Source organism: Condylura cristata, unplaced genomic scaffold (assembly GCF_000260355.1).
Source record: "Condylura cristata isolate star-nosed mole 26May11 unplaced genomic scaffold, ConCri1.0 scaffold00011, whole genome shotgun sequence".
Classification (NCBI taxonomy): domain Eukaryota; kingdom Metazoa; phylum Chordata; class Mammalia; order Eulipotyphla; family Talpidae; genus Condylura; species Condylura cristata.
The window spans coordinates 41007223-41021143 of record NW_004567112.1 but is presented as its reverse complement, the minus strand read 5'-3'; the positions used below and the strand labels follow the sequence as shown (position 1 = coordinate 41021143).

At 33.2% G+C, this 13921-nt stretch overlaps 1 protein-coding gene across 1 annotated transcript in view; it reads right to left on the bottom strand.

The window, feature by feature from the left end:
• The window catches only part of CTNNA3 (catenin (cadherin-associated protein), alpha 3), a 1271003-nt gene that overhangs the window by 927112 nt on the left and 329970 nt on the right, over positions 1–13921 (bottom strand). The window lies entirely within an intron of this gene.

Sequence of the window (13921 nt, the reverse complement as noted above, 5' to 3'; positions counted from 1 at the left end):
GCATAATGAACTATGGTGGAGAAGCTGAGTATTTTGGTGGTGGGTCTTTATGGTAACAACACCTGAAGAGAGAGGATCCTGTATCTCGAAATCACAAACAGTGGTACATATCAATGTCACTTCAATTAAAAAAATAATAAATGCCTATCAATTAAGGCTGGAACTGAAGAATTTTTGTCAATATAATGAGTATGCTTATTACAAACTAATATATGTCTAGTGAAAGGAAAGAACCTTTAGAAGTATAAAAAATACATAATATAGTCTCTTGTTTCAAAGGCTGACAGTTGTAGCAAAAAGGAAAAATATCTATATTTAACACACACACACACACACAAAATCTGAGTTAAATTAAAGTCTGACAAGTATGCACAGCAATCAAGAAGATGGAAATGGTTAGTAGAGCTGCTGGAAAAACTCTGGGCAAAAGTAACAAGTCAGCTTAAGGTTTACTTTATTCAAGGAGATGATAATTATAAAAGAACACTGTATTTTTATTTAAAACCACCTTTAATTCCTATAGTATTTGTTGAGAGTCAAATTTGTTTGGCTAAGAAACACCAAGTTAATTTTTTTTTATCTTAAATGCCTAAGATTTAAGCAACAAATTTAATTTTGGCCACTGCAAACATTTTGGCCTTTCTATATAGACAAACATTCCCTAACTTTTCCTTATTTTTTTTTTTATTTCTAGTTATTCATTGTGTTTTAGAATTTGTTTGGAAAGAGGGCTTATTGAAATTCTTTGTGTAATAGTTATGTCAGTTTTCATAAAACATTTTGAGCACTAATTCAGGCAATTTCATTAATTTAAAATGATATGTCATTTAAATCAAACAACTTTTTAGAAGCTAATAACTGTAATATCCTCAGTCAAATTACTGAAGACATTTGGTTTAAAAATGGCCTACAGATTGACTGACATTTTCTTTTATCAACCCTTCAAGTCTTCACATTAATGTTGGCAAATACTAATCTGAATTTCTTGCCAAAAGTAAAAACAGAACATTTTTGATTGTTATATTTGAAAAATAAAGAAACTACAGTAGAATATAATTAAACTCTATGGTCAAAATAACTTTAGTAATAGAAAACAGACCAGCCACTAGGATTCACATATTTAATCAACCTTTTCACTACAGTTAAGTATTTTTGTTTGTTTTAAAGATGTATTTATTTATGCATAGAATAACTGGGGCCAGAAGTGGTGGAGGGAGGGAGAGGTAAGAGGATCCACCATAGATTCAAGAGCAGAACAGGCAGACAGAATGAAATACACTGCTGAGAGGAGCAGTGGGAGAGACAGGAGAGGTCTGCTGTGTCATATAGGCCACCTCCCAGGGTGGGAATTGAACTGATGTTGCAGTGGCTTCAGACAGCTTCGTAGAACTGTCCTTTAACCCATTTCATCACCAACTTGGGACCTGTAATAAAATATTTTAAGGGGCACATCAACACTTCATAAAATATGCAGAATTGTTAGTCCTAAAAGTATAGACAATTGTCAATGGCTGAAGTTGTTATTTTAAAATGTATAGTCAAATTTGGTTGAGAAATTAATTCTTTCCATCAAATTTTGATCATTTAGACTATTACCTTATCAATTTTATCTGTTTACATGATAGTTATAAATTTTCATGCACAGACTTTGTTATATATGCCTTTTCTTTAATACAGAAATATTGTTCATGTTACTATCCCAATACATTGGAGTTACAATTCAATTTACTGCATAAGCATTTATCCTCTTATTCAGTTTTTACTGTATTTAAATCACTAAAGAACTGAAGTAGATCATAAAATGCTTAAAAAATGATAAATAATTGCAATTCAATGTGATATTTCCAAAAGTGAAAAGGATGTAGGATGCTGTAGAATTCAAGGGGATAAAAAAGTTTTGTTGAAGAAAAATCTTCAACAAAACCTCAGAGAAAAGTCTCAGAGTTAATGTCACTTAACACCATAGCTTTTAAAGTTTTCCAGTCAAACAACTCACTCTGTCCTATAGGTTCCACTCCCTTCTTCTAGATACAATTTAGATGTATTTTAGATGTTTTTGGATATTAACTTCCAGAACTCAATGATTCTAACAGTTTCTGAGTCTATTTCCTCTAAATAGCTACTACTCAGTTTCTTTCCATGTAAAGATGTCAAAAATATATATTTGAAAAGTTTGTCCTCCCATAAATTCTACATTTAATCTTGAAATTATAACCATTTAATTTAGTCATTCTATGACAAATATAAGCTACACATAATTTTATAAAATGTAATGGATTGCCATAAACTCTTTATTCTGTTTTAAACATGCCCCGTGAAATCCAACCTGTATGTGTCAAAAAACTTACACTGCCGTTCTGACATTAGGAATATGTGAAAAAATGTGGAAGCAGTTCATCTGCTTGTAAATTTAACTTTTTACCACTTACTGATTAAGACATAAGACTGGTACTAAAATGAATGAGAATTAGATCATACATGGAGAGTCATTTGTATTTTATTCTACTACTATCAAATCCACATTTTAGAAAGTGAAAATATATTAGTATGGTGGTTAGTTTACCTGATACATTAATAAACACAGTTTTCAGGTAGCTGTTCAGTATTAACTGTTCAATTCCAATATGTGGGTTTCTCCTGTTCTCCAACATTGTCTAAAGAATATCATTATTTCCAGAGGACTCCATTGTTTGTTTGGAAGCCTAAGGCAGTTTCTTAGAAGATATTCAGGAAAGCACCTTGTATTGATTTGAGTCAAAATAGTATAAGTGATTTCAGTAACTAGGTCAAATGGTAGTTCTATGATCTCCTTACTTAGAAAATGAATATATTTTAATATTAGAATTTCAGAACATATCAATATTAACATGAAGATAGGTCATTGTGAATCATGCAATTTTAATGAGTGTCAAGGAAATTATGCCTTAATGTTATTCTAAAATACTCTTGACATCATGAAGCATATAAAACAAAGGCAGTCAAGAGAATCCTTTATGTATGGAATACATATTGTATTCAGCCAAGAATCTTTTTAAAAAATTACATAGATGTTGTCACTCCAAATAGTTATCTATAGTGCAGCACCTGCTATATTGCAGAATTAAGTCCTTAAAAATGAAGTTATCATACTGCAGTTATCTATTATATCAAATACTTAAAACACCCTTAATTTGAGTGCTCTGAATATTTGAAGTGTTCTATATGTATAATTTATAATTTGTTAATGACTATAAATCTATAACAGTATAGAATTCTGAAGTTCCATGGTTGTCCTTAATTTCTATTTGGAGGGAACAAAATCTAGTCTTAGAAACTGCAGATGATTTACAAAGAAAATTAACCTTTTTTTTTTATTTCATGGGATCCCAAGATTTTTAGGGTTAGCATGGAATACTGGCATTTGCACTCCTGAGAACAAAAGGAACAATATGGAATGCTGATGGCAAGTGGACAGTCTCCAAAAAGGCTTTGAGAAATACTATTAGATCTCCATCTGCTGGTTGGAAATTTCCAGGTTAATTGGATATAATGCTGACTACAAAATAAGGCTTTTATGATATCCACCATTCCTTTTCAGTTTTGTGCTCCATTTATTTCAAAAAGGACTTGGGACAATTTTGAATGAAAAACATTTGCATACTTATACATTTTAAATTACTTAGTATTAGAAGGCAAGCTCATTTTATTACTGCTGTTGCATTTCCACTTTATATTAGATAGCTATAAATTCATTCCTCCAAACTACTCTACCTTGAAAACAGTTACTAAATCAGGAAAAAAACACAAAAGGAAAATAATAGTAGAAATAGGTCAAAAATTAAATAGGTGCTAACAAAAGTATGATGCTAAGAAATAAGACTTGACCTAAATAATTTATAACGTTTAAATTATATGGAATAAAAAATATGTTAAACTTCTCCATTACATTAGATAGGTATAATGCCATGAAAGGTGGCTTTCACAGAAAAGTAAGCAAAACAATTTGAGGGTCTTACATAAACCATAGGGAAATTGATGTATTATTCTACTTATTTTAGTCTCCTGCCTTTGTTCTTTCCCTCCACCTCTCATTTGAACAAAATATGATATATATACACATGTGCTGACATAGGAAGTATAATAAGCTTAGAGAGAGAAAACATTAACTTATCTTGCAATATCAATCACACAATATTACGTAGCTCTATTAACTCACCAAAAAGTACTATAAGTTTATACATAACCAGTAGATCTGACAACCAAACCAAAGATGTAAAGTCTTTTTTTTTTTTAATGAATTGCATATCCCAGAGCTTTAAAAAAAAATCAAATAAGGCTCAAAACTTCCCTTTTAGGAAAAAAAAATCTGTTGACTCTTTTTCATAAAAGCAGCTCTTTGCTGGTAGTTGCATTTTATTATCCACAAGTCCCTTGAATAAGCAAAGACTTAGCTTTACATAACTGTATTATATGATATTCTATGAAAGATCCACAAATGAGAACTGATACTACTATATTAAAATATCTTCAAATTATTTTTGTCAAGACATTATACGCTAGAAAATTATCTACTGAGTGCAGTTACATGTGATTAGTATAGTGGACAGCAGGATAACAAGAAAACCACTTCTTCCCAGATTTGTGGTACCCCTTAAAACGCCAACCTCTTTAGAAACACCAACGAAAGTTTATCATTTATATATGGATTATAAAAGGCATTCACACTATTCACCTGTTACTGATTTTGAAATTCCCAAATGGTGAAATTTTCACCAAAGCAAACCCTGAAGCCTCCAGAGTTTAAGCTATTTTATTCTGAGAAATAAATTGTCATTCAGATATAAGAGTTACCTGTTAGTAATAATTTATGCACAAGTCACTTCAGCACAATGTACTTCAATCACTCCAGTATTTTTATCTCCCCCAAAAAGTGTCAGAAATGAGGCATGAAAAGCTATTAACTGAATCATTCACACATTGAATAGATGTTGTTGTCAGTTTGTTCTTTCAATGGAAATAATGAACAACTGACTTATTTATAACTAGTAATTATGATAATACACTATTGTCTAAGCTTTTAGTGTATTATTTATCTTTTAATTGTCTTATTTCATATCTGATCTAAAATCATATGCTTCCATTAATATTTCTTCTTTCCAAGGCTCTTCTTTAACTTTCATGGCTTGGAATGTAATTAAAATGTTTTAACTAACTTGGTTCCTTTGTCTTATTTATTCTTTCAAGTTTCAGTTTTTCTTCCCCTGCTAGAATTGATCCATACTTCAATAAAACTGAAAACTAAAATATAAACTAAATAGATGCAGAACACATTTATAAAAGCACTATAGAGTGAATCTTCTCAGAACATACTTGGTCAAGTTTACCTTGTTTTCTCTCTAAGAGAGGAAAACATGGCAGATAAAGAAAGGTAATAGATAACCACTGATTTCATTCATATGCTGAATATAAAAAGCAAAACAAAGGAACAGACAAAAATCAAAAGCAAAGGAACCTTTGAAATCTTACTGCAACAAACTGGGACTATCACAAGGGAAGAGAGGTGGCTGCTGATGGGAGGGGCTCTCCAAGGAACTATGGGAGAGGTAAAGGGGTGTGCAGTGGGCATGGCACGTGACGTACCTGCAGACCCGTGAACCCTGCCCTCTAAAACAGAACAGTGCTGTATATAATGTTACCTCAACAAACATGCTTAAAATTCTTTGATTAAGAAATGAAAAACATAAAGGTAAAAAAATAAGAGACTAATATGTTAAACTATCCTATGTTAGCTAACATGCTTAGACAGTCCTTCGTCTTACGGATCAAGGCAAGAAGACTAATTTCATCCCATTTCTCAATTTTTTTTCAACTTTATAGCAAAACCAATCATTTCCCTTGAAATGTTATCTCCAAACCTAAAATCAATTTTACTTTTTATACTTTGCTGCATAACATGCAGCAGACACTGAACTCTGCCCTGAACATATATTATATAGGCCCATAAAAGTCTTTGGGAATTTTTTTTTTCATTTAACTGAAAATGTTCAGGAAAAAATCACATACAAAATATTTTTAAAAACACATGAGAAATACATTCAGTGCTAGGTCCAGAAAAAAATTCCCCATGAGAAACGGTTGTGCTTTGTGCTCCGAATACTAAAGGTCTGTAACACACCTTAACTACTTTGCATCTCAGCTCAAAAACCAAAGCTGTGGACAGGTTTTTGTTAAACTTAAAACATAGTAACCAAGTTAGTCTGTCTTTAGAGTGTTTTATTTCACATATTACCTGCTTTTGTTTAAGCAGCTCAAGTTATTTAGTATTGATAAGGAAATAAGTTGCTGTTGAAATCGTTTTTGATTCTTATTACAATGGTGGTATACTCTGACTTTGGAAATACTGTCATTATTTTCTTTCTAGCATCATGTCCTCTTTCTAGCACCCCATCACTGAGTCATTTTTAGATTTTAAAGTTCTTAATTTTCATCTCGCTTATGACTTGTATAAAACAACCAAAAAACACAGACACATATGTAATGTCGCATTCACATAGTACATTCCTCAAATATAGGTTTGCCCAGCTATCAGGACTGCTAAGAGTAGGAGCACATACATTTCAGGGTTAAGGAAAACGAATACATACACATGCACACTTTCTAAACCACAAGCCTCGGTTAAAGTTCTCAACAACTTTTTAAATATATTTTATGCATCCAAATATTTTTTATGTAGTGACTGCATGCTATTACTAAGTGGCTCTAACATTTTCCCTATTATTAAATTTTACCTTTTTTAACATTTAGAGTTACCTAGCTATAGCTTGTAGATAACAAGCCAATATAGCTATGCTCATTCCTCCATGCACATCTTATAGCTTAATCCCCCTTTTCTGAACCCCCAACTCCATACCCCAAAATGAAAAGAGGCTATCTTTCTTAAAGCACAACCAGAAAAGTCCACAGCATGATTTCATGATAATATTCAAAGGTCTCCTTCTCCTTACATTCAGAGAATTGAGGTTAATATGTCAGTTAAATTTAGAAAATTAAAAAAAAAATACTTAGGTATTCATCATTAAAAAATATTTTAATTAAATAATACTTAAAAATGTGATTTAAAAATCAATGTATTTTTCAATTGTTATCCAAAATTTGACAGCAACTTCAGTCGGCCTTTAAAAAATTCATGTAATGTAAAACAAAGTAATATTTAATCTGTAACAATATCTTAATTTATTCACATGTAACATTTAATGTGTATTTATTTGGTTAGACTTAAGTCCACTGGCAGATTTATGTACATTCGATAAAGACAAGTTTAAATATACTCATTCTCACTTGGCATGCAAATCCCATGTTCACTTAGAGTTCTAGTGTCTTAGAGAAAAGAGGTCACATAGGAGAAAAGGAAAATGCAGAAAGTACAGATAAAAAATGCTGCCTTGTATTTCCAATTATTACACAATTTTAATTTCACAAATCTTCTTTAAAAAATGAAGAAAGAGGCCCTCCCTTGAGGTGCAGCGGGTTAAAGCACAGCATTAAGAATCTTAAGCCACTTCCACATGGGTTCGATTCCCACCTGCCCCGGAGGTGACCACATGGCGTGGCAGACCTCTCCTGACCCGCCTGCTGCTCCCCTCAGCAGTGTACTTCGTCGATCTGCCTGTTCTGCTCCCCACTCTGTCTCTGGTGAAGCCTCTCGCCGCCCCTGAGCCTCTGGCCTGTACCCCAGTTCTGTATTCACAAATATAAATCTTAAAAAAAAAAAAATGAAGAAAGAATAAATGGGTCAATATACTAACCATGTCTTAGATCAATACATTCCTTAAAATTGTGGAATATTACATATATAATTTTAAGTTACACTTAGGCAAGAGTTCGAATTACAATTCATTCTGTTAAAATAACACCAATTTTATAAAAATAAAGATATTTTATTAATTAAAATAAATTTACAAACTTTTGCAATATAAAAGTAATGCTAAAATCTTATTAAGTGAATTATTATGAATAGTTCATATAAAATATATCTACCTGAGGTCTCCACAGATATTTTCCCATTTTTCCTTATGTCATTAAGTCTTATTAAATTAAAATAGGGATACAATTAGAACTGCATTACTACCAATACATGCATAATGTAGGGTAAGATATTTGAAGTACTGGCACTTAATATTTTCCTAGTATTAATACTGAAAGATATACACATGATCAATTAACTGATCACAGTAGTGGTTCATAGTAGTATATGTGTGGGGGTGGTTGGGGCAGGATAGGGAGTCCTGTCATGGTGAGGAATAGGACTACCCCGTAGGCTATTTGTGTTTTTTCTTTGCTAAATATCGCCCTGAAGAGCAAACTTCAACTACTCTCTTTAAAAAAAAATTAGATCTTTGTCTGCATCTGAAGCTGAAAGCTACAATATTATGCTGCTATGAGTACCTGATCAAAGAAATCCTAAGAAGGGTCCTGGGTTTGGGGAAACTTAAATGTAGATATCAAAAAAATGGATGGAAGGATCTTTGAAGCCTGTAATAACCTGTTTGGGAGCATCCTGTGTATGTCAGTTCGGCGCCTCCAAACTTCCTTACTGACCATTTTTGCTATTACTTGGGGGATCATAATCTTATTGGCACTCTTGTCAGATTAATAGTGTCCATGAGGTCTTTGGATGAGACATGAAAAGGTACTGTTTCCACCATCTTGAAATTATTAACATATTGGACCAGAGATAGAATCTGTAGTATTTACGAGCCAGTGGCTCCCAGAGATAAAGATGTAAAGTGTTACTTTTTCAGTAACAGTTTTATACCAATACTTTAAAGATTTGTATGATAGCAAACATATTTAAAGATGAAGGAGTTAGGAAGAGGCAAAAATTGGATATTTAGATTCCTAGTAAGAGAAAGGGACTCATTTTTAATAGGAGCTGCTGCCTCTTGGAGTTGTTTCTGAAGAACATGACTAATGTTAAATTCTAAGAGCGCCATTTTAGGAGGAGGGGCAGGCATGCCTCTTGATTGACGTGAGGAGGGACTTAATCTGGCCGTTTCAGGGGACCAATCACAATGGCGAGCAGCCAGCCATACCTTACATGGAAGCATTTAAAGGTCAACCAATCAGGAACTGCCAAGGTCAGCCAATTAGAAACTGCCCCGGCCTTTGTGCCAAAAAGGCTATGTAAACTGTGCTCCCCTTTGTTTGGGGCCCTTCCTGTTAACCAGATGTTGCTGGTTGCAGTCAGGTACAAGCTGGAGTTTGTATTAAAGTTTCCATTGCTGTTGCAGTGACGGCCTGGTCTTTTTCACAGCGATGCGTCTCACAGGTCAGGGTGCAACAGTTTCGTAATATTTCTCCTGATATTTCTTACATCAAAATAGGAAAACAAAAACAAAACACTTATTGAAAAATTCAGCACTTTAAACCTTCCCTGCTTGCTCATTTACAGTATTTGTCTTACTTTCCTACCCAGTTCAATATACTACATAGATAGTTGACCAAAAAAAAAAAACTTAAATAGTTATGCCTTTTATTTTCCTAGCGTGCTAAAGAACAATGAGCCAGATCCAAACAAATGAGTCAACTATTCCCTAGGTATAGTTCCTGGAGTTGTATTAATTTCATTTGCTATAGTGGTGTAATAATTTACTATAAATGTCTTAAATTACAGTATTTAAACATGTGCCAGGAAATACTTCTTCCCAAAGCATATGAATCATGGATCTGGAATACATAATGCACCTCAAAGATGTTTATAATTTTTCCAAGGAGTAATTTATCCTCTGATAGAACAGTGACCATTTCATTTTGGGTGGTGATCTTCCAATAACAATGAGTAGCATTTCATTGCTTTTGAAACGTTACATAAAAATACAAGAAATGTTTTAAGTCAATAAAAGCAACAGTTTCTGGGATAATGCCTCTTTTGGAAGCTAGGAAGGCTGCGACAAACAATTATGACATTGGTTTCCTTTCCCTGAGTTTTTGGAAAAAGGTACTTCCTAATACTTTTTTTTTTTTAATGCTTTCCAAAATAGTTCAAAAACTGATGCGGGAATTTGGTTGAATTTAATAGTTGGCAATGTAAGTGATACTAAAGGAGATAGTCAACATCATAGAAAAAGTAATAGCATTAGTAAAATCATACCTAATAACTAAATATCCTAAAGCCTTAACATTTGGAAGTAAGTTTTGGCTATCAACATATATTAGTGTTTTAAGAGCTTGTTTTTATGACTGATACAGATCCATGAGCCAAATAAAATGAAAACTAAAAATGCTTAAACCACCATATATATAGTTAAACCACCATATGTGTGTGTGTGTGTGTGTGCACGTGTACCTCTACAGTTAGTCATCCATTTAATATATATTTGCTGAAAACTTACTCATTCAGGCCACTGATAGGAATAAGCCACTGAAAGAAATCTAAATTAGATGTAGATAATGCTTTAAAGAGTTCTTCAAAAGGACTCATGTCAAGATTCAGAATAAATTCAGACACAAAATTTTCATTACCCATTGTGGGAAACATGATAATAAAGCTTAAGTAAGCAGGGATGCAATGGAATAAACAACAAAGTAAAAACCAGAATTCTGACTCAGGTTAGTGTGACTTTCACAAAGGTTGGTTCACCTTTGGGACTTGTGCTTCTATACCTGAAAAATGATGGAAATTTAAACATGGATCTTCAGAGTGGCTTCTAGTACCAGTATTAGATAAAACTATCCTCTGTAAACCTGATTTAAACCACAAGGTGCAAACCTCATTCTTCGCTTGTAATGGCTTCTCTGATGAAGGGCAACATCAACTAAAATGAGTTTTCCCCTGCTCCTTCCTTGACTCGTTTCATTTAGTTACCAATTGGAAATAAAATAGTAATAAGCATTTGAAACTCAAAAAAAGAGCTATATATATATATATATAGGATATATATATATATATACATACATATATATATATATATATATATAAAGGATAGTGATAATGGAATTATCATTTCAGTATCCCAACATTTTTAAATAGCTGATTAAATAATGACTTTACAAGAGGCATCATCCCTTATAGTCAGGAATTTGCAAATCAAAATCACAATGAGGGGTCCTCCCTGGTGGCACAGAGGGTTAAAGCACAGCACTATAAAGCCAAAGCCACTTCAGCATGAGTTTGATCCCCACCCCTGAGGTGACCACATGGCATTGCAGACCTCTTCTGATCCTCCCGCTGCTCCCCTCAACAGTGTACTTCCTCTATCTGCCTGTTCTGCTCCCCACTCTGTCTCTGGTGAAGCCTCCACCCCCAGCACCTCTGGTCTGTACCCTAGCTCTGTATATATAAATAAATCTTAAAAAAAAAAAAAAAACACACAATGAAATACCACCTCACACATGGGAAAATATAACAAATGTTTGCAGTGATGTGAAGAAAGAGAAGCTCTCATACATTCTTGATAGGAATGGAGACTGGTTCAGGACCTATGAAAAATATGGAAATTTCTGAAAATATTAAAAACAGACTTTCCATATGACTCAGCAATTCTACTCCTAGGTATCAACTCAAGGAATGCAAAAATACATTTCAAGGGCATATAAGCACTCCTCTGTTCATTGAAGCTCTATTTACAATAGCCAAGGCATGGGGGGAAAACCCAACCACTCAAATATACAGGAGTGGATTATCAAGATGTGGTATTAATATACACGTGGAATAGTATTCTGCTACAACCAAAAAAAAAGGTAAACTCTTGACTTTTGAGACAACAGGGAGGACATCAGGCTAAGCAAAATTAGTCTAGAGAAAGACAAACAGCAGATGGTGAAGTGTATATGTGGAATATAGAACAAAACCAGGCTAATAACAAATTGAAATTTGACTGTAGAACTGACACTACCAGAACCGGAGGGAGAAAGAAGTAAAGCGACACATGGACTATGGTGGAGAATTCTGAGCGCCTCTGTAGGTGTGGAGTGGGAGCCTCCCACCTGAAGGATGTGATCCTCCATGCCTCTAGATTACAGACAATGTTGCAAACCAATGTTACCTCATAAGGAGGGAGGAAGGAGAAAGAAGGACAGGTAAACAAGTAGCACTTCAGTGAAAACAACTGAGAAAATTGCCTAAATTTCCTGGCTTGAAAATTTTAGGAAAGTGGATGTCTGCTGGCATTTTATTCAGAACTTTTCAAATGTGCAAATTCAATTATGGAGCCTTGGCAACCACAGGATAAAAGATAAAATTTTATCATTAATTTGAAAATGTCTTCACTTGAGAAAAACTTTGGTAGTAAAATCAAGGTTAAATGAAATATCATGAAGCTGTGCAATTAGGTTAATAATGAGGTGCCTCAGGGATCAGTGCTAGCACAGGTGTTCAATATATTTATTAATGACTTAGAAGATTTGTGAATAATATGGAAGTACATTTGGATGACTTCAGAGATATTTATAGCAATCAAAATGGAAGAATAACTGCTTTTCCTGACCCATTCAACAGCAGTTACTTAACATGTTACAGCAAATAATCAACAATAGCAAATTTGCATGAGTGGATGGAATTACCCAAGTTTTCTTAATGTGCTAATAGCTGCTGGGATAGTTTATGCCTTTCAGGCAAGAGTGGACAGATCAAAGAAAACATCTGTCCAGTAAATAGTGCATCATGAAAAAAAAAAGGATACTTAAAAAAAAGAAGAAACTGGAGTAAAGAATAATACAGGACAACAGCTGTTGAAATAAGTATTGCTGAAAATTTTTACATACCAAAGATTTGCTCTACTGGATGAGATTGTTGGGGTAGTGTACAGTTTCCCAACCATATCCTGGTATTATCTGATGATTTTCCCAAGTAATTTACCATTATTATCGACTCCTCTATTATACCCATTCACTGAAATCCCCAGATGCTTCTCAGGTGAGACCTCTCACAAGGTCATTCCCTCCTCACCTGTGTTATGCTCAGTTCTAAAGGATTTCACTGATGTTAATTCATACGCATTAATTTTCCCAAATTATGGATATTAAGTCTTTAGAAAAATAAAAAGCACGCATTAATTTTCCCAAATTGTGGATATTAAGTTCTTTAGAAAAAATAAAAGCAACTCCTTTCCATAAGAAAGCATAACACAATTCAATAATAAGATGAATTATGTTATATACTCTCTCCACTGCCCTAAGGTCATTTAATTATTGTACATAACAAGAAATCTTAAATGGAGCATAGTTTCAGTTACAATTCACTCAAAAATATTTCTGAGTGCTTTTTTTTTTTTAATTTAAGGCATGGTGGCAGTAAGAATGGCTATACTACTGATAAAACATGGAGCTTACCCTAATACAACTTGGAAAACTATGTCTCCCCTCTCAGGGTCTAAGAGCATTTTTTAATCTACACCATGTAGATTATATATGAATCTATCATAATTTCATAATGAGCTTTTAGTCTATTAAAATTAATACAAATCAGAACTGTTTCAAGAAAATGATAATTTACTTAAAGCTAAGGAAACATTTTCTGCTACCATTTATCTTCTCTATCAGGTGAAAAATATTGGCCAATGGTATTAACTCTCTCCTTTGAAAAATAACAGATATTTCTACAAATACCACAGGAGAAAAAGAATTGCTTGCCCGTAATAATTATTGGTAAGGAAGCAGAAATAAAGGAACCTTCATGTATCATTGGTGGAAATGTAAATTGTTATAGCCTTTATGTAAGACACTGGAGTTTTTAAAAAAAAAAAAAAACTATGTATGTTCCAATAATCCGGTATCTGGTATTTACCTATAAAGTGTGAAAATATTAACTAAAAGTGTGAAAATATTAACTAGAAAAGACACATGTAATTCTATGTTCGTTAAAGCACTAATCATTAAGCAAGATAGGGAAATAGTCCAAGCACAGAGGAATAAAGAAAATGTACTATATATATATATATATATA